At 39.4% G+C, this 22,395-nt stretch overlaps 1 long non-coding RNA gene across 1 annotated transcript; it reads right to left on the bottom strand.

Moving 5' to 3' along the window:
• Nucleotides 1-212: 212 nt before the first annotated feature.
• LOC137852014 (uncharacterized) lies at nt 213-5,322 on the bottom strand. The gene is made up of 2 exons (XR_011093622.1): nt 1,518-5,322; nt 213-978 (listed from the first exon to the last, which is right to left on the bottom strand). It is a non-coding gene; the product is annotated as an uncharacterized lncRNA (long non-coding RNA).
• Between the last annotated feature and the right edge of the window lie 17,073 nt (nt 5,323-22,395).

A 22,395-nucleotide genomic window follows, 5' to 3' on the forward strand; every position in this document is an offset into this window, starting at 1 on the left:
CCACACTAATGATGTTAACCTACAATTATTTCAGGATTTACAAAAATGACCAAGTGATTCCACCACATATAACCACAGTCTGAGGCCTCCAACCTTTTTCTACTTCCCATGGCAGGATTACATTTTTTTCTTCCATCAGAATATTTCACCTGCCTGAAAATAAGCAAAATTATCTCATCTTGTCTCAGGCCCAACCTTTCTTTTATAGAATCATAGAATCATTGAAAGGCCTGGGTTGGAAGACACCTTAAAGATCATCTAATTCCACCCCCCCTGCCATGGGCAGAGACACCTCCCACTAGATCACCTTCCTCCCCTGCTGGTCACACTTCTTGTGATGCAGCCCAGGATGCAGTTGGTCTTCTGGGCTGCAAGCATACACTGCTGTCTCATGTCAAGTCCTTCTTTGCAGGATTGCTCTCAGTTATTTCTTCTCCTCCCAGTCGGTACTCATGCCTGGGATTTCCTCAACCCAGGTGCAGCACCTTGCACTTAGACCTATTGAGCCTCATTAATTTCACATTATCCCACTTATCTAATTTGTCCAGGTCCCTCTGGATGGCATCCCTTCCTTCTGTTGTGTCAACTGTACCACTCAGCTTGGTGTCATCTGCAAACTTGTTGAGGGTGCACTAGATCCCACTGTCTATGTCTTTGGCATTGACAATCTTTATGATGGACTAAATTATAACTAACATTTAAAAACTAGTGACTTCCCCAAAACAGACGTGAAAGAACAGTTTCTTGGAGCAAAGGCATCCAGGAGGAAACATTTAAAGAAATTAAACAGCATTTATAAGAAAGATCCAATGCATATATTTATTAACCATGCATCTAAACATCACCTGTGTTGAGATGGAAGTATTTCTGCAGAAGTCTGTCAGTGACACCTCTGAGACCCTCTAAAGTGCAGCAAGTGTGGCAAATTAAGGCACTCATTGTCTTTTTGATGGCAGTTTGATCTTGCAACACCTCACTCTGGCAAAGCAAGAGTTTCACAAGACACAAAGAGGGAGAGACTGTTGAGAGCTGATGACTTTCCCTGCATACCCAGACCTCCTTATCTAGGAAGTCAACATATTGCTTCCCTGTTTATTCTTCCCAGAGCCCTACTGCATCATCTCATTCATGTACATAAGCTTTATGACCCCAATAAACAACAGTTTTCCCTCACTTCCCAGAACAAAAAGTAATCGTTTCTCATGATTCAAAGCTTTACCAAGCAACAATGATGCAACAGCTAAAGATCCCACTGTTTCCACCACCTCCACCAACAGTCTTCTCTGGCACTGAGTGGCTGTTGCTCCAGCAATTTGGTTTTCATAATTTTCCTGTCCAAAAATCAGCCCCCTGCTCCATGCTAAAGAAGTTTTTTCTTTGCTTTCTGGTAGTGTTTGTAGGCTGTTACTAGGCTCCCCATGCAGTGGTTTCAGAGCCAAGCCATTCATCTTTACACATGACTCATATGCTGTTTTCTTCAGCCATTTAATCATGAAGTTGGGTCCCCCCCAACATACCTTCTCCGGCTCATCTGTATCTTTCTGGTAATGAGGTGCCCAGAAGTGAGTGCAGCATCCCAGGTGCAGTCTCCCCAGGCCCATCAAGTGAACGGAGCTCACCTTCCTGCTGCCTGACATCACTCCGCTGGGGCTCTAGCCCAACCTTGCAATGATGGTCCAGCTTCCACAGTGCCCTGCGATATCACAGCTCTGCATGCTCTCCATGCTCTCTCCAGTATCGTTGTCAGCCTAAATGCTTTTACCTGCCAGTGGGGAGGTTTGTTTTAGATTATTTTCAGACCCAGAGGACTTGTATAAGCTTCCTTCTCCAACTCAGTTCTCATGTGGTTCCCCCTTTGTATGTCCAACTTGTCTTCACTTCTGTGTTAATCTCTCGTCCTCACTGGTCTTTGCTATTCCTGTTGGCCCCCCTACCCTGATGATGATATTTTCCCAAGCCACAGGAGTTTTAGTCTATTCTCTTTACTACAACCAGATTCATTCTTCACAGCCACCTGGGGTGAAGCAGAGGAATGGGGAGCCCAAGCACAGCTTTTCACAACCCTTAATCCCAAATCTGGCCTGCTCCAGTTACAGTCTCCCAGCATGAATTACGGCACCAAGTACTCCCTTGAAGACTGGTGCATCTTCCTGGAGCAGAGCTGTTCTGCTGGAGAGCTTCTGTCTCTTTGTGTTCAAGGGAGTAGCAGCAGTACCAGACCTCAAGGCTATGCCTGCTCTGCTAATTTAAACAGCACCAGGGAATGGTCTCAGTCACTGGAATGTGACCACTTTAGCATGGTGCTGCTGGCAAAGTTCCTGGGATGGTTTTGGTTCAGAAACACTAGAATTCTCCCACATGATTCAGTGTGAGGGTAAGTATAATGGATGCTTCCAGCCAGCAAGCCCTATCCTGCACTTAGTGCAGCGGTATAAGCATGGACTACTTCAGACAGGCTGGCCGTGAGGATGGGATGCTTGTTCAATTTACTGCATCGGATGTAATCAAAGTCTTCCTTTACACTGTCAACAGAGAGGTCACTGCCTGTTGCGCATACACTTGCACAACTCAACTGATGCAATTCATTTTCTAGCAACATCAGAGAAATAACAGCAAAATCTGCCCTGTTTTATTTTATCTGTTCATTCCAGCTAAGAGGGTCACAGCTGGGGAAGAGCAGAGAATGCATCTCATGCAAGCTTCCTCTGAGGTATGACATGCCGAGTAAGTTAGCAGATCAGAGAGAATGGCGAGGACAGATAGAGGCGTGGAAAAGGTGATAGAAAAAAAAACAAACAAACAAACAGGAAGAGGACATGCCCTCACCAGCTTTTCCCCTATTTAATAAAATCGTCCAATAAAAAGTCACACCCATGTTCAAAACTGCAGATCACTGATTTTCTTTAGGTTTTTATTTCTACCCTATGAATTTTGTAAAAGGTATGAAAAACGTAAGCACACATCCAAGTCCCTGGGAAGTATCTAGCCACCTACAATCACTTCTTGCAGGTCATATGATGTAAACCAGATGACAGTTTTCTGCTCTTGTTCCTTTTCCTCCATCTTCTTTCCTCAGCCATCTTCCCCCAAATATGCTATTAACTGTCTTTAATGGGAGTGTTTATAGAGGATAATACCATTCCAGACACTTCCTACAACCATGTGTTCTTCATTTGGAAGTATCACATAGAAACATTTCTTCTTGTGGCATTTCCAAATAAAAACCTCATGGTCCTCACTCTGAAACTCTGCATAAAGTTCTACTCTTATGGTATTTCAGGGAAAGAGTTGATTTTTTTTTTTCATTCTTTTCCTAATAAGACCAGAGCAAAGATTTTTTTGGCACGAGAACAGAATTCTGTTCTGGATTATATTATCTGAACCCCTTAAGGAAAATCTTCCCAGCAGTTGCCTCTACCTGATCATAATGCATCAAATCTGGGTCTATTTGTAGTTTAGGCTGGAGTTTTGCTCTGTGCTCTCCCCTCCAGCTTCGTTTGACTTTCATTTTTCCTTTCCAGTTGACACTGCTTAGTTGTTTATCAATAAGATCACCACAAATGGGAAAATCAAACTCAGTGGTAATTTCATCTTCAACTCAACTACACAGTACCACATGTAAAAACCATCCTGAACCCCCACCACAACCTGTGTGCTTTGCCTTCAACAGACAAGGGGAACAAAAGACCCTCAAAGTTAAAGAAAAATATTTTTTTTTGGTGTTGAGTTGTAAAAACTTTTTCATTCTGACAGTAAATGAAACAAAAGAATTCCAACCATTTGAAACAAACTATCCTCACAGCTGATAATCACTGCAAGATAATTAACACTGCAATATGTCAAGACACCATTTTAGGTTTTCAAATCACTTTGTAGTATCAGCACATTTTCTCTTCTTTCACCTGTGAATATTCGTAATTTGCAGCTAATTCCATTTACCTGACTGATAATCATGGATTGCTTAAGAGATTCTGTTTCATTTTTTCTTTTTATTTTTCCTTTCTTCCCCTAATATGTTTCTTTTTTCCTCCATATCTGTAAAACATTTCTCTGTGATTCCATCTATGGAAGTGTTATGCATAAATAACATGAATAGACAACATTTTCCAGGAAAACACTGAGAATAAAAAGATTTCATTCTTTCCCTTTTTTACCTTTGTTGTTGTTGTTGTTTCTTCCACTTTCTTCTTGATGACACAAACAACAACAACAACAACAAAGATTGAAAAAAAAAAATCCATAATACTTTTTGTTTACCTCGAAAAGGGATAAGGTGTGGGCCTTCAGGTTCAGCCAAATATCTTTCAGAAACAAGGGGAATTTACAGATAAGATCATTAGAAAATATGTCTAATTAAATGCAGTGTTCTTTGGGCTGTGTTGGCACAAAAACTCAATAGGTCAAATGAGGTTCTGAGATGAATCGTTTTACATTGCCGCAGGTTTCTACACCACAGGTGAGTGGTAAAAAAGTAACTGACTGCAGTGCTTTAGGTCAGTGAAGAGAAGTTTCTCAAACACATCTTTTTAATTTTCTCCTTGAAATTTGGGAAAGTATAACAGGATTTTAAAATAAAATGATATTGCTTGCCTGCAGCCTGCAACCAGGACTCTGATCCAAAATCTTGCAGATGACTTACTCCATGCAGAGAGAACTGTGGGAACCTTGAGCACTGCTGTGTACTCAGGCATCTCCAGCACTCAAAAGTCATGTGTCAAAGGTTGCTGCAAATGAAAGGACTGGCCTATAAATCAAAATTTTCTCTCTAAAAATAGTGAAAGTTAGATTGTTTTTGATGGTCCTATGTCATGTTTTCATGTTTACAACTTGATCTTTTTGTACATAACTGAAAAAAAAAAAAAAGATACAAAGACTGAGGTTTTAGCTCATAGTCTAAAGTGAGGTTTTAGCTCATAATCTAAAGCTTAGAAACTCACAGGATTCCAGCAACTGGAGCTTTAAAGACAAAAAAAAAATAAACAAAACAAACAAACAAACAAACAACAACAAAAAAACTTCACAGTACTGCCACTACAGCTGGTATCTGCAAGATGGCTTGTAGACTGGCTTTTCCTTTCATCATCTTTTAATACACAGTACTTTAACACATGAAGATCTGAATAAATCTTCAAATATCCATGGAAAATTTGTGATGGAGTAGCAGACCACTTGGATTCACTGAGTTGTCCCACGAGGGCTCCAGGGAATTACTGTTTAGGAGGAGATGAGACTGCAGCAAATGTAAGCAAAGAGAAAATTAAAAGAATGTTAAATTCAGGACTTTGCTCCTTACAGTGAACTGCTCCTTGGAGATAAGAATGCACTTCTTCCTCACTGTTTCCTCTATGACAATATCATTCTGTTTTCCTGGATATATACTTTATTATTATTATTGATAATAATAAAAATATACACTTCAACTGTGTGAACATAGGATGGGAATAATTTCTCATAACAAATTCCTTACAATTGCAGTATCCTAACCTCAGTACTGTCTGTTATCTCTCCCTGCTTCTCTCTTTAAATCTTTGAGCCTTTTGATCTCTGTAGCTAAGATTGTTACATGCCACCAGGAAGCATTTTGTGGCTTGTCATATGTAATGGACACAGCATGGATTTTCTACCTTTTGGAGGTTTGAGATGGACTTGAGGACCTGGAGGAGTCCTACTTGTCCTATGCTATAGTTTTGATTTCAGTCCAGAACACCCAAAAGGGAAAAGTTGCTCATTATCTATTTTTGGAATTAAGGTCTATTTAGAGTTGCTCTGGAGTCTAGAGTCAATCCAAAGTCTTTTAACAGATGCTTTGTGTAGTTTTTGAACTCTTGCAAGACACAAGGGAAAGAAAAAGAAGAGGGTTTCTGCATTTTAAGGCCAAAAGGGCTTTTTGGATTATTTAGAATCATCTCCAATGTAAACCAATCACATGATTTCCTTTCAGTTGCTTCTGTCCTGAGCTCAGCTGTATGTGTCAAAGATGCCATGCACTTGGAGATGATGACAGGTAAGGGAAAGAGCTGCATATGGTTAAAACATAGCTAGAAACATCCGGATGCTGCATATGAAACAGGACATGTGATGCTGTAATGGAAGAGTGGCATTGGTTTCCTGGCTGTACAGTGTTGGTGGTCCTTCCAGCTGTTCCTTGGAAGACATGTCTGGCATTTTCTGTCCCAGACTTGATAACGAGAATCCCTGGTGACTTTGGAGAAACACGGAAGGACTTCAGTTTTCTGTTGCCCAAATAAGATTTGGAATCACAGACTTGATCCAAGAATCAGATCTGCAGGAGAGTCATATTCCCCAGGGGCCAATGATGACAGCACAGCTAAAGTGGAACTTCAACTTTTCCAACTTGCCTGTGGTCTACCACACAATTTGTTTGTTATGCTGAGCCTGAGGAAGCTTAGCTCTCAGAGCCAGCAGCTCTGGCTCAAGGTACAAAGTAGGCCACTCACTCAGGCAGCAGACTGCAGGGGACACCAAAAGAGACATAACCCCACTGCCTGTGACAACTCACTGGAAAATCAGCATGTCTGTGCTCCTGCCACAGTGTGATATGGCAGCCAGACTGGGCTGAAGTCTGACCGTCCTTGAAGCACACCCCTCCATGCCCCCTGCAAGAGCAAGGGCAGTGATTCTGTCTCTCAGAGGCTCTTCTCTAAAGTCTGGCCTTCCCTTCCCTGATTAGGGGACCAGGGAATTGGCCCTTCATCTTTACTATTACTTGCAACCTCCCTGATGAAGTGATTGCTTGTGTTCATACTCCTTTGCTCCTCTCCAGTGAAAAGTCCTGTGAGTTTTAAACCTGTCATGGGAAAGAAAATCTCCGACAGCCCTGGTTTAGGTGAATATGTGTTTGTTGCTTTTTAGCAAGCCACCTATCTGCAGCATGTCTGCTGGACAGACCCAACTGGGGCACAACAGTGTGTCAGGAAACATCACAAGGCCAAGCCAAGGCTGGCTAACATGGTGCTACGAGTCAAACATTAGGGAAATCCATTGGATGACAGTGAGTCATCTCTACTGGCTGAGAGGGACCCAGTTACCATTAGGTCCCCATGTTCTCAAATAAGAGAAATAAACTTCTCAGGAACAGGCTGGCCTATTTTACCACATATTTTAGGAGATGGTGATCTGTAGTGATTGGGTTCATTTTACCTCTCCTGATTATGAAAGGAGAAGCCAACTTTGAAAAAGATGCTACAACAATTAAAGTTAGGTGAAAGGAACCCCAGCCTTGGTCTTCATCTGGAGACCATTAAGTAGTGCATGACCCAAGATTTCCCTATTTGCATGAGTTCAGTTGCTCCTTTGCTACTGGTAGATATTTATATATGGCTATTCACCAAAGTAGGAGCCATTTGATGAATGAAGTTCTGCAGAAAAAGCTCCAGTGGTCCATCTTAGCAAATTTAACTAGAGCTGTTGAAAGGTGAGAAAGTACTTGTGCTGTAAACATGGGAACATACTACTAACTGACATGCCCACCCACTTCTTGGTCTCTTTCCACTGCCAAAGCAGTAAAAAGGGACCTTAGTGTAAGTGTGAATCCAGCTCTTGGAATGTTTTTCCATTTCCTTGTATTTACGTTAATGAACACTGACACTACAGACTCACATTCCCAGCTCAGTACTTCACCAGACTGACCAGCAACAAAACCAAGGAGATGAGACTAAACAGATGATTTGATGAGATTTTTATTATTCTTTTTTTCATTCCTCTAGGCTATGGAAAGAAAAGAGAGAGGTCAGATCTCTGATTTCAAAAAGATATCGTTTCAGTTCAGAGGCAGGTTTAAGGGTAAAATTAAAAAAAAAAAAAAGTCAAGAAAATAAGGAAAATGATTGTCTGCACTCAAATTTAAGACTATTAACTGGCAATGCTTTCCACTTGGTAAAATGTTCCTCCTGAAAAAGGTCAGCTTGCCTGTATAAAATCCTAACGCCTGCCAGTAGATTGCTTTACCTTAAGGTTAACCAGGAATATTAAGATAGTGCAAAAGCCTCTCTCGTCATAAAAGGTGATTTTTCATCAGTCCTTTACGGACATGTAGATGACTACTTAAGGTAGAACACAAAAGCAAAGCAACTCCTTTTTGTCAATACCTAGGTTCATTGCATCCTTTGTGTCCCCGATTGTTACACTACTACATCCCAAAACTATAGCACTAGTCACAGCAAAGCACATTAACATACCCATGGGCTGAATCAGACATGACTTTACTGGGTGAGGAAAGTTGTTTTGTGAGAGCAGTTAGGAGGACTGTGTTTGTCCCTGTGATAGGTCTGTCTCTGGACTAAACTGGCATAGCTCCTTCAAGTCAAAGGGCTGCCATGGATTTTTGTTGATAGATTCCAGTACGTGACTGAGAACAGCTTGTGCTCCCACCTTAGGCTCTTGTGAAATTGATGTCAGTGGTGCTTGAGAAGCTCATTTGCTTGTCCACAAAAATAGAGTGTTTTTTTTAACTTCTAGGTCAAAACAAAAGCTCAGATCTGGCTCTGACCCACAAGAGCTACTACAGATGTGTGAATTAAGACCCTGTGAGGAAGCATGACAGTTGAGTGAGTGAGGTTTGTCTTGACTCCTTGGGTAATCCTCTTCTGTCATAAAATTATCATGTATTTCAGAATATTCCAGGTATTTAAATAAAGTAGAAAATACTCCAGTAGAGAAAATATTCCAAGATTTAACACAACAGAACTTCCTTTTCCCTTATGCCTGCTTCAAAATATTTGAATAATATTCATATATACAATACATAATTCATTTTCCAGTCTCATACTCAACCTCCAGACAAATTTATTCGAAAAGTTATCCACTTCAAAGATATGAGGAGCTGTGTGCATTGGACCCCAGTTCTGTGATGGGAGGCTTTGGTTACATCCACATTAATAAACAGGGATAGGGCATGGGCCCAGGTACTGGAGCTTGATTGTCTACCTGGACCTAATAACACAGCAAGTTCCCTCTTCTCTTTCCAAATTGTCTGCAGTTATATGAGAACTAGATGGAGCTTTATCCAGGCTTTTCCTGGCTCTCCCACAGACATATCTGTAACTTTTCATGTTGAAGTTGTTTTTGTTTGTTTGTTTTTAATATAATTAAAATTTTAAATTTTTACATGAGGATTAATGTTAGCAAGGTCCCTACTGATCATTTCTCTTTATAATTTATGAAGTTCCATTTTTCAGATGAAAAAGTAAGGACACTTCCCCATGACCTCTGCTGGCCCACAATACATTTCTCAGAAGCAGACAGTTAAACAGGTTGGTGCAGTAATTTAAGGTAGCCAATTTAGCTTTTCTTGCATCTTTTCTTCGTCTGCATGCATACAACAGAATTTAATTCCAGTCAAGCAGTGAGGTAAGGTCATTTAGCTATTGGTGCCATACACTGATGACGTAGTGTCTTTGAGATCCTCTGTAGGAAGGTTTGGATTCACGTAGCTCTTGATTTGAGTAAATGCATGATACAGCAAATATTTGCAGTGCATGAGTATGGTTGCCAGAATCAGGAGTGATTTCACAGATGCTGATGAAAGGGGCCAAAATACAGTGGAGAAACAGGTCATAATGAATATGTCTGAAAGTGGAAAACATATTCTTCTTTCAGTTTTAATCATCTGAATTACCCACAACATAGTAGGAGAAAAACAATTAGTGCTCCTGGAACTTCATTTTGAGAATCATGAGTTCTTTTTGCTGGATGCACAGTACAGCAGCACTAAACTTGTGCATACAGCTTTGGAAAACATACCCCTTGGGACTCTTAGGTCATAAGACCCAGACCTTGTAAGTTGCCCTGAGGAACAATATTTTTATGTTTAGGTCAAAAAACATGTTTTTCTAGTGTAGAATCATTTTCTCTTTCTTTTTCTTTCTTTCTTTCTTTCTTTCTTTCTTTCTTTCTTTCTTTCTTTCTTTCTTTCTTTCTTTCTTTCTTTCTTTCTTTCTTTCTTTCTTTCTTTCTTTCTTTCTTTCTTTCTTTCTTTCTTTCTTTCTTTCTTTCTTTCTTTCTTTCTTTCTTTCTTTCTTTCTTTCTTTCTTCTTCTTTCTTTTTTTCTTTCTCTTTCTTTCTCTCTCTCTCTCTCTCTATCTCTCTCTCTTTCTTTCTTTCTTTTGTTCATTCTTCCTCTCCTCTCCTCTCCTCTCCTCTCCTCTCCTCTCCTCTCCTCTCCTCTCCTCTCCTCTCCTCTCCTCTCCTCTCCTCTCCTCTCCTCTCCTCTCCTCTCCTCTCCTCTCCTCTCCTCTCCTCTCCTCTCCTCTCCTCTCCTCTCCTCTCCTCTCCTCTCCTCTCCTCTCCTCTCCTCTCCTCTCCTCTCCTCTCCTCTCCTCTCCTCTCCTCTCCTCTCCTCTCCTCTCCTCTCCTCTCATTTCAGCTGACCCTACAATGAATTTAATCTGAGCAAATGATAGAAATTAACTGCTGTATATCCTGACACATTCCATACAGGTTTTGCCTTGATTTTTCATATGTCTACACATTTTCTCTTCAAGAAAGACAGCTTAGTGAAGTCACTTCAGAAATCATCGGTTTGCCCTTGTAATACAATAGCTAGGCTGAGCAGTTTGGGGACAACCCTGAAAAACATGTAGGCTGTATCAATGGCATTATCTATGGACTCGAGGGCAGGATGTCTTTTATCTTCCTATAAATCTTTAATAATGTCTAGTTTTATAAAGCATACCTATGATGTCTAAACCAACCACACATGGCTGTCCTCTAGATGTCTAAAATATGTGCTGTTCCTTGTGTGACCTATGATACTGGATGCTCCATGAGGACTCAAGATAACATGATGCCCTTCCACGTCCTAATAGCACAATGTGAGGATCATTTTGAATGTCTATACGGGGTAGACACTTGACAACACCAAAAAGAAATAAAGATATACAACGAGTAGTTGTATAATTTAAGGGAGAAAGCATGACATAGCACATACATGTAGGAAAAAAAAAAAAAGAACTGAGAGAGATTTCTTCATCAGCCTAAATAACTACAAGATTCCTCTAGCCCAATGTTAACTAAGCAAAGCTTATGTGACTGAACTAATTGTCATAGGCTGCTTTTTTTTTTTTTTTTTATTACAGGTAGAGAAACTGGCTCACATGAAGTGAGGCCAATGCCAGTGAAAAATAAAACTGGATAGTGTAGATCAGCATGAATACGCAGATTAACCCCTGTTAGAATCTGTTCCCTGCTCAAAAGAAACTCTCCCACTACACACTCAGCTTTATCAGTGTAATATGTTCTCAAAAGCCAAGAGTTGCATTATCAAACTCTCACACTGAGGTTTCTTATGTCCTGAATGCAACCCCTTAAGAAATGTGACTGCACTACTAAACTTTATTAACTTTCATTGCTTGATTACTTACAGTGGAAACCCTTTCCCACTGTGAGATATTGAATTATTTTATAAAAAAGGCTTAACATTATTGTGCTGCTTAGGTGACTCAACAGCAGTCACGGTTTCCAAGGCAGATGCAACCCATAGGATCTTACAAAACATCCAGGCATAAGGTGGAGGGACATGTCCCAGGCTCATAAGCTGTATTAGGTGTAGAAGTGAGAACAGAATTCTGACATCCTTCATGCCACGCTTCTACCTTAACCACACATGCTTTTCCCTTTCCATACATCATCCTGATGCTCCTAGGAAGAAGATTAATCATTTTGTATCTCATTTTTCCACTGGGGGTGAGTCAAGCACAGATGACTGAAGTGACTTAGACACGTTCCTAGGACAGTGCCAAGTGGAGAAAGTAGCTTTCACAGAGGCAGAAGTGAGACACCAACCTGTGCAAACCAGGGACTCTCTAACTATGACCCATGAGGCAATGGAAAGCGCTCCACTCTTGAAGAAAGTAGGGAAGGTCAGAAACACTTTATATATTGGGGAGAAATTTTTCCACAAAACATTTCTTCTAGCTCTGTCCCACCCTTAAAAAATATCTACTAGGTTATTTCAAGAGCCAGGGAAGTATCATCCATTATACCACTTCATGCTAAAAACCATAGATTCTAGATGTTGATTTTATAGCACAGTACAATTTTCCTCCCTCTTGACCCTGTATTAACCTTTCACTGTTTCACAAGGGATAATTATCCATATCATTCCTTCCCTGTCCCTAAGGGACTAATGACCTTATCACCTCTTCCTCACTAACACATCCTCCTGCTCCTCATATATCCATTCAGCAACTGGTTAACATAATTAAATTACACTTGGAGCAAATGTTTCCAATATGTACTTAGATTGAAGTTTGCTCATTTTGTTTCAGACCTGAATAGGGGCTTGCCAGCCACTATGCTTGTCTGTTCCCCTAGCTCTCTCATTGGTTTCATAAAAGATTCTTAAAAGTTTACATCCATACAGCTCAAATAATGAGTTACAACAAAAGTAATACCCATGGATGACACTGGTTTCTATATGAAGGGGAATGGAGTTTAAGCCTACCTTAAACCTCTAGTGATCATTTGTTGAGGAAAGTAAATTGTGAATTGTGGTTGGTGGTCTTGCTCTGGAGTAGTATAACCAGCTGTTTTGAAGACAGGAAATATTTTCTCTCTCCCAGTTTCATGGTAAGTACAACGAATCCCTTTCTTTTTTCTTTTTCTTTTTCTTTTTCTTTTTCTTTTTCTTTTTCTTTTTCTTTTTCTTTTTCTTTTTCTTTTTCTTTTTCTTTTTCTTTTTCTTTTTCTTTTTCTTTTTCTTTTTCTTTTTCTTTTTCTTTTTCTTTTTCTTTTTCTTTTTCTTCTTCATTTTTCTGGAGAAAGAGTGGCTGATAATTGTTTCCAGAGCGAGACATGTCTTTGGAACAGGCCCTGGAATAATCCAGCATATATGCAAAGAGCAGAGCTCACTGGGACCTTCACAAACTTTTCCTGAGGACACCAGTTATTGGCCTGGTTTCCAGAAGCCATGTCTTTTCATTCAGCAGACCAACTTGCAGCAAGGTGTGTAAGATAGGAAACAGCTTTGAGGTTCCCCTGCTGGCAGCAGGGAAGTCTATGCTGTTTAAAATCTAACAACTAGATATAAACCTTTAAGATTACAAATACAGACTGGGTGCAGATCCAGTACAGAACTGACTTTCTCCTACACAGTGTGGTGAAAGAACTTCTTGCCTGTGATCTTTTCATTAGAGTTTGTGCAGATGGCTACTATCACCAGACTCTGACCAAAATGAGATACCTGAGAGTTATATGTCCGCTTGCCTTAGGCCAGGACAGCTGATTAATAACATCATTTTGAAAAAATAAAAATAAAAAAAATATTGCAGGCAGGTTGCTCTGGGGGTCCACAGAATCATATGTGGATTGATAAACTCCAGTTTCCATTATATTTGATGGAGAATAAAAAACACCACTGGGAACTGATTTGTCCATTAAAATAAGATGGCAAAATTGAGTGAAATCTTCTTTGGGATTTCCAGTGGAGTTTGTCTCCACCGGTGACAGAGTATGTTAAGGTCTTTAGACCACAAGTTGTCCACCGACATCCAAGTAAAAATAAATATAAATAAATAAATAAATAAATAAATAAATAAAAATCCAAATTTGTGGGCACTCAGAATTGCCTTAGGCCAGGACAGCTTTCTAGAGCTGGAATTTGAAAAGATTTGTGGGACTCCACCTCCATGTGCAGAGATGCTGACACTTTGCATGGTGGAGTTCCACAGGTACCTACCTCTTTTTCTATCAAGATGCAGAAGTAGGATTGCCCACTCAAAGGAGTGAGATGCTCACTTAAGACTCTTGCTTATCCTCTGGAGACACGGAGAAGACAACTGCTCATAGCCCAAAAGCAGGTCTCTCTCTCCCCACCTTTCTATCTTCCTCCTCCCCTTCCTGTTCCATTAATTTTCTGCTGAACTAATTGCCATGAGGAAGGATCTAATGAGGTTCTGTGTCAGCAGAAGGGGAATAATCTAAAAGTTGGTAGTAGTGAGAAGGGGACAGCAAAATAAGGCTTCACTGTTCTCTTAATTTAGGCAGTTCCATACATCGTTTCCTAGAACATCTTAACCATGAAGCAATGGACAGGGATAGAACCGTGCTCTGCCTCTCTTGCAGAAGGATCACAAAATGATCTGTGCTGGGACAATGTATAGATAGGGGCCTGGGACTTGAAGGACCAGAAGGAGAATCAGTGTAAAGGAATCTGATATTCTGAGGCCTGACGGAGGACACCTGGGTGACAGTCTTTTTTCCCAGTGCTGTTCTGCAGTCTTTAATGCAAACAGACCTCAGCAGACATCAGGACCAAGCTGTTGGGAGTCTGTCCCTTTCCTACTGTGGGAGGAGAAGAGTGAAGATTTTATGACATCTCCCTCAAAACTTGTCTGTTCACATGTAAGTTGGTCCCAGACTGAAATTTATTTCAAAACAAATGAAAAGCAGAAGAGGGAGAAATTGCTCATAGGCCATAGGGTGAGGGAAGTGGGGGAGAAGAAAACTTAAATGATGGAAAAAAAGGTAAAATGTGACTTGACTTGACTCGAGAAATAACAGATTCAATGTCTTCTCCTTTCTGGAGGCCTGGATCTAGTGGTGACATCATTGCCTCTGTTCCCTGCACAGAGACTGGTGTCTCTTCCAAGACAACCACAGGTGCTTTCTCCCTTGGAGAGGGAGAAAGTCTCCCATGGATCAGACCCAAGTCATCCATGGCCAGAGCAAATTTCTGATTTCTCCTTCACTCCACTGCCTCCCAGGTGGGTCAGGGATGTGCTTTCAGGAGACGAGAACTGCAGACACACACACGCACCCAGCTGCCCTTTTGCTCTGACAGGCCGTTTCCACTGTCTTGTGGAAATCTGACCTGCCCGCCAAGAACAATAACAAGACGGACTTTGGAATGTCTTAGCCAGTCACAGCACAAGAAACAGCTCTTTGCATTCAGGGATTGAAAATCCAGCATCTTTTTTTTTTCCTGTAGCTTGGGCACATTCTTCTCCTAGGACCATTCATGCCATACAAACATTATGTTCCTCAGACCAAGGTGTGAGATTTTTGTGTTGCTTTTTCCAGAAGGTTTATTTCAGCTGCCATCAAATTGTATAGAAAAGAACAACTCCTGGGCTTCAGTGATCATTAAAGGGTCTGATTTCATGTGAAACACAACATGGAGAGCAACATTTATCCTTCTGTAGGGTGATGAAAGAGAGAGTAGACAACTTCTGCATGCTTTCCTGACACTGGCCTGTACAAGTGTCCTTGTAGGCTAATTTATGTATAGAACTGTGGATTTACTAACAGCTCTGCCAGAAACTGGTGCCAGAAACTAGCCCAGTACTACAAGACAAGGACCAGCCTTCCCTTGTCTGCTGCTGTCCTTGCACAGTGTTAGAAACATAAGGAGTCCAATTTTAATGGGGATCAGACATTTTTCTGCTGGATTAGTGTACCAAATTGCTCCATTGAAGCCCCACAGTGAGCACCAGGGCCAGCCCAGGGGAGGACATGGGTCAGAGAAGGACCTCTTGCTAGGGTTGCAATAAATCATTAGATTATTTCAGCTGCTCAGGAAACTACAGCTGTAAAGCTTTTATAGCTAGCTAACCTACGTTTCTTCTAAGGACCAACCTGCACGTGCCATTCATCTTCAAATTTCATTGATCTCAATGTCTGTAATTTACCATTTCTAACTATACAAATCTTTTTACAGATCACTGGATCCATTAAGTCCTATAACATGTTCTAAAAGCACTTGAAGACTGAAATGAGTTTATGTATTCTTGTTCCTGTCATTACTTTTTGATTATTGCCAGTAGCTGAGTAAGATCTGGGGAAGGGGTTGGAGGTCTTTTCTTGGGATATAAAAAAGGAACTCTGTTAAGTACTGTTTCCTAGTGATTATTTGGAAAATAGTACTTAAAAATAAGGAAACCCCAGTTACATCAAATAAAAATTACTTCAAGTCTCAGAATGACAGAATAATATTTTTCCACAATGTTGATTTCACTGAAATTTTAACATAAATCTTTCTGCCTTTTTTTTTTTTTTTTGGTGTGACTTTCAACTTTCATACAAGATTGCATAGTGACTTTAAAAATAAGTATCTAGACATCTTCTTCTCCCCATATTGATTTGATCTAGAAAATGAAAATTTACAAACCAAACAAATCTGTTGAGGAAACAATTTTATAAAGTGTCTACATGGAAAAATATACTTAACTCTCTAAAAGACAGAATTCAACCTGTATATTCCCATATCTTAGTTTAATTTTGTAACTTTTTATTTTCACTGTGATGGAAACAGAGAACAGATTATTCACGTTCTTCTTGAACAAACACTTCCAGTTTTAAGCAGGCTCACTACCAATTCAGAAGACACCAAGAAAAAATAAAAGTTTTTAGGAGGGGCAGTTCTGCAGACTTCTATAAAGCTTTCACAACTGATAGGCATTTTTACCACAGATATTTCACACTCATTTAAACCAAAAGGACTGCATAAATCAGAAGAATGAGCACCCATTGCTCTTTGTCACTGACGATCATCAGTATAACAGGATGACATTTCATTGACAAAAAAGAATACTTGGCAGCACCAAAGTAGTTTATGAATTCATATTGTTATCAGCAAATACTCATCAAAGAGTATTTTTTAGACATTTTTTAGACATTTTTTTTTTTAAATAAAACAAAGTGGTGATGATTTCCAGATAATTTTTGTCATAGCTTTAAAAATAAATAAATAAGGATACTTTTCAAAGTTTTCAATCCTTTATTCAAACACCTTATTTGTGCTCAAACAAAATGTATTGTTTCTCTTGAAGGAGAGTAGTCCGTTTTTTGTGTCACTTTCCTTTCTCCAAATTATTAATAAATTAGAGAGGATAAGCATGAGTCACTGACACTCTTTGTACTTTTTAATTACTATTTTTTAATTATTCACACTCTCAAATTGTGAGCTGGTCTGTTTCACAGAAGACAGGTCTGGATGAGAGAAGAAACACAGTAGTCCATGGTGTCAATTGTGCTCACCATGTTCTCTCTTACGACAGAGGAAATTGTAGATCCTCTGCCTGAGTGTTTGTATGTCTGTGAGTAATTTGTGGTTGTTGTATGCAAACACAGAATACAGAAGTCTGCAGGAGAGAGAAAAAGAAAAAGAAAAAGAAAAAGAAAAAGAAAAAGAAAAAGAAAAAGAAAAAGAAAAAGAAAAAGAAAAAGAAAAAGAAAAAGAAAAAGAAAAAGAAAAAGAAAAAGAAAAAGAAAGAAAAAGAAAAAGAAAAAGAAAAAGAAAAAGAAAAAGAAAAAGAAAAAGAAAAAGAAAAAGAAAAAGAAAAAGAAAAAGAAAAAGAAAAAGAAAAAGAAAAAGAAAAAGAAAAAGAAAAGAAAAAGAAAAGAAAAGAAAGAGAAGAGAAGAGAAGAGAAGAGAAAAAAGAAAAGAAAAGAAAAGAAAAGAAAAGAAAAGAAAAGAAAAGAAAAGAAAAGAAAAGAAAAGAAAAGAAAAGAAAAGAAAAGAAAAGAAAAGAAAAGAAAAGAAAAGAAAAGAAAAGAAAAGAAAAGAAAAAAGAAAAGAAAAAAGAAAAGAAAAGAAAAGAAAAGAAAAGAAAAGAAAAGAAAAGAAAAGAAAAGAAAAGAAAAGAAAAGAAAAGAAAAGAAAAGAAAAGAAAAGAAAAGAAAAGAAAAGAAAAGAAAAGAAAAGAAAAGAAAAGAAAAGAAAAGAAAAGGTGTCTTGTCCTCAGACATCTCATCTTTTCCTCCTTCGGTCTGTGGGACAAGACCATGTCCTGTCACATTTGATCTGTAGAGTCATACTGGAAAGATATATCATCTACAAAGTCCTCTGGGCAGAGCAAGGAAACACCCCCTTGCATTCTCTCATTGTCTCTGCTCAGTTCCACAGCTCTCTCTTGCTTCAGGACTGCAAATAACAAAAGATCTACTCAGCTCATATCTGTATTGATCTATGGGTGTTTGGGAATCCACCCTAGTTGCATGTGGGTGTCCATGTGTGGCATCATACAGTATCCTATATCCTCCTATTTGACATAGTAGTTATGCAGTGCTCTGTCCATACTTGCATTTTTAGCCTTTTTTTTTCTTCCTTTTTTTTTTTTTTAATTTTATTTTTTTAATGAATTGGATGTTTTTAACAGGACATGAAATAAGGCAATACATGGGGCTGAAATGTTCTTTGCTGCCCAGGATTAGGCAGACCAGCTCAAGTAGATTTTCATTTTATCTCTATTGAGTCTGATGGATCTATTAACTTGTATGAATATTTCTAATATACCCAGACATCCTTCTCTTGTACATTTCCAGTGTCCATGTCCTTGAAATTACACTCCCTCTGGGGAAACAATTTTCCCCCTATTTTTGCCCATCATGAATGGAAGGAATGAGTCTGTCACCACTGAAGGAATGAGTCTGTCACAGAAGAGGATTTCTTCCATGTGAAGTCATTGCTGGTCTGGGAGGTATGGCTAACCTACCGCCTAACTTGTATGTTGATAAAAATGTTGTATACCTAATATGCTCTACATCCCCTTCAGCACAGGGTTAGTGTTTGTCAGTTCCCAAGGGTTGCAAAATGCTGTTGAAAAAAATGAAAATTAAAAAGCAAAATAATGAAAAATAAACTATGGGAAACATGAACTTCACTAAACAGAGTGAGAAACCACTGTTTGGCAAGTGAGGAAGAAGGAGCATATCTGGGGAAGGAAGGAAGGGACTATTCTCCATCCATCTTCTCTCTCTTTTCTCATACAAATGTACTTGATTTATTGCTCTGCAAAGCACTTATTCTGCAGTGCTGACACCTGAGAAACTACGAGAAGAATGACTTCCACCAGAGACGAATTTAATTCAGTTTTCTCTGGCACAGCTGAGGAACAATCCCATGGCACAGTAGCTGCTTGTGAGCCTCAGTCATTGTGGGTTTAATCTCATCTGTGAGGTTGGATACACTTTTGCACCACATGGTTGCACTAGTTGTTTATCTCCACCATGTTGGAGGATTAAGTTTGCAGGTTGAGACACCTACATTTGGTTGTTTAGGTGACAGATGGGCTTTCACATCCCTGTGTGGAGATCTAAGGCTTGGTTCAATTGCCAACAGTCATCCAGTGCTATTTGAAATGCTTAGTGTATCGGTGACATCTGTAGCAGGCCAGAAAATATGATGAAGAACCTAAAGGAAATTTGTGCCCTTTCACAACAGCAACTGCAGGCAAGGTACTCAAGGGCATCTCAGACATTTTTCAATGTCTGTGTTTAAGTAACTGGACACCACCCCAGCCATGTCTCTCTGCAGAGGTTCCCCCATTCATAACATGCTGTTTAGACTTCTACTACATCCAACAGACGTTAGTAAGTACAGTCAGCAGAGGCTAGGAAGTGATTTCATTTAACTCCAAAAATGCACCTGAGATTGGTCCATTAGACATTTTGTTCTTGTGGTCACAGCTCATGTTAGGTGTCTGATCTCTGTGAGATCTTATCCAATGAATGTCCTATAGGGTCAGACTTCACTTGGGTCTCAAAACAGGAAATATGGGTATCAGCAAAGATCACAAATACAAAGCTTTTAAAAAATCAGAAACTATAATACTATCATTACCAGAATGTTGAAGTTGATTTTAATGCAGTCACTTGCAGATTTGTACTGAAGCACTTGGACCTCTTCTCTATCCCAGATCACACCATATAATCCTGACATGAGCTAACAGCCCATGTCAAAGATAGTTCCTCCTCCCAAATGCATCCTCTGAATTGTTCATATATGTTGAACTACATCACACATATCAATGGTTATGCTAAATGTTATCATCTGTCCCATAGTCTTCTGCTTTGTGTAGAGTAAAATTCTATAATTGGTTTAGGGGACAAAGGTCTCAGTGGCCTCAGAGGCAAAAGTTGTTGTGTCTCATCACATAAAGTTTGCCGCTCCCATGGGATGCTGTAAAGCATTTGAAGTGGCACAGTGATGAAGAACCAACAGAGAAATTACTCAAGTGTGTGAGTTTAAGAGCTAAATGTTAGAGAAAGCTAATGCTAAAGAGTCTCTTGGGACTCAGGAAGTAATTCAAGGCTATAACATGCTAGTATTAGGATGACAGACAATTTTTTGAGACTTTTGTAGCAAATTTGGCACACACGATGCAAGCAGCTATTTAACCAGGACTTGTAGGAGAACTGTGTCCTTTGGGAGAGGCAGCTGGAGGCCAGTTGGGATGCCCTGCAGTGATGCAAATGGTACTAAGTACTTATATTTAGGCAACAAAACCCATTCATTTGAGAAGAATACGTCTTAAACTCCTAAACTGAAAAGTCTGTAAGATGCTCTAGCACATCCCACCTGGCCTTTAGTTGCTCCCTGAGAGCAGCGCTCATTCATCCTGTGTCTTATCTGCCAGCCTTGGGCAGATGTTACAGATGCCCAGAGGTTTCTCAAATGGCACTGTATTACCTGAGATATGGCAATTGCATTCAGTTTTTAGTTTCTAATTAAAGTGTCTTGTTTTTTTTTGCATAGTAGAGAAACGCAATCTATCATTCTTGTCTAAAACACTTCAAATTGAACATATCAGCCTCTGGAGGTACCAGCTTCTCTTCCTTTATATTAATAGCAACCTAGATAATGAGGACACAATCTAATTGCCTAGGGATAGATATCTCATGCCATATAAGATGCCTGAGCGTGTCTGAGAACATACACATGGCTGGCAGGTATTTCTTAGGACCTATGGGAGATATAAAGCCTTCTGAAATGGCAGAAGGAGACCAGATGAGGCTGCTAAGGACTCAAATGGGACTTAGCTACCTAAAGCTGGACCCCTAGTTTAGGGTAATGAATGATTTTTAAGCAGGAAAAATGAGGTGGAATGAGCCCATCCTAAAAAGACTGAGCAGTTTTCCTCATCCCCATTTTATTACCCTTTCCCTTCCAAACTGGAGCAGCATGGACACTTCAGTCTGTGCTTAGTCTGCTGCCAGTGATTCATTGCAGCACCACCACACCCAACATGCAGGGTGCATCGCATCGCATTTCATAGGCTTTTTGGACAGTTACACCACTCATCCAACAACGTCCTTTGCCACTGTAACACTGATGCTTCCATTTTACACGGGGGTTAGCTGATGCACATAGCACAGCTATGGGCTGCCTGCCTACTGTTCAAATACATGACTGTGACAGGGACTAAAATAAAAAGTCTTCTGGTAGTAGATTTTTTTTTTCTCCTTTGCAAGTCTGAAATTTAGCACTGTTTTTCATATTAAGCCTGTTTGGGGGTTTTGTTTTTTCTGTATATTCAATCATACAGCAGGTTATGTGCTTACAAGGAGTTCATGTTAAAAGACCATAAAAATGAAAAATTAGAGTTGCCTTTGCAGACTTTATGCAAATAGCAAAAAAAAATTAAAATAAAATAAAAAATAAAATAAATAAAGAATGATTTAGCGGCCTGTGTTCTAGCAGAGGATAATTTGGCTTCTTCTTAATGCCTAAGTTATTCATTGATTTGTATCTGAATTTTGCACAGAAGTTATGCAACTCCCTGGATAGTGCTTAAAGCTTAAACTATGAGGTGGTGACAAATGCTGGAAATGACATAGGAGGAAAAAATGGACTTCGGTACGTGAGCCATCAGGTTGTCCTGAGAGCAATACATTTTGGAAAGAAATGACGCAGACAGGAATGACCATCTTACATTCTGGTTTAGCTCCCTGTGGAAGCATGTCCCACATATTGCATATAAAAAGGAGGAGGAGGGAGGAATACAAATTATTGCTGACGTTTACTCAAAAAATGTGAGATCCCAAATTAATTGTGCCCAGATGTTGTAGTATAGAAGAAGGAAAATCTTTTTTATTTTCACTAAAGGTAGCAAAGCATGTAAGAGTTTCATATCAGCTGCAGCTGAGCGGGAAAACTGAGTTTTTTTTTCCGGAGGCTGTGAAATAATTTGAAGGAACACATGGGCTTTTAAATTCTTGTCCTGCTAAAGGACTTAAGGTTCCTCACATGAATAAATCAAGTATGAATTAACTTAACCTTCCAGGAATCCTGAGACTAAAGTTGGCTATGTTTATTTTACTTTTTTCAAACTGGTAGGTGCTTTTTTCATTGAAGTTGGGCTTTGCTTGGATGTTTGTTTATTAGATGAGAAATATCTTAATTTCATTGTCTTTATTTTAGGTAAAGGAAACATGCTTCTGAAACTATACAGTCCACGCAGGTAAAAAAAAATTGGCTATACAAAGTAGCTGTGAACAAACTGGCTTTCAAACAGCTTGTTTGCAACATCATCTAGGTTTTGCCACACTATTTCTCCCTGTTTTTCAAAGCAGTTTTTAACTTACTTTAACATCCATACTCTTATTACAAAACTTGTATCAGTAACCAGGCCAGATAGTTTAGAGCTTATCTGTGCT

The sequence above is a fragment of the Anas acuta genome, chromosome 2 (assembly GCF_963932015.1).
Source record: "Anas acuta chromosome 2, bAnaAcu1.1, whole genome shotgun sequence".
Lineage (NCBI taxonomy): Eukaryota > Metazoa > Chordata > Aves > Anseriformes > Anatidae > Anas > Anas acuta.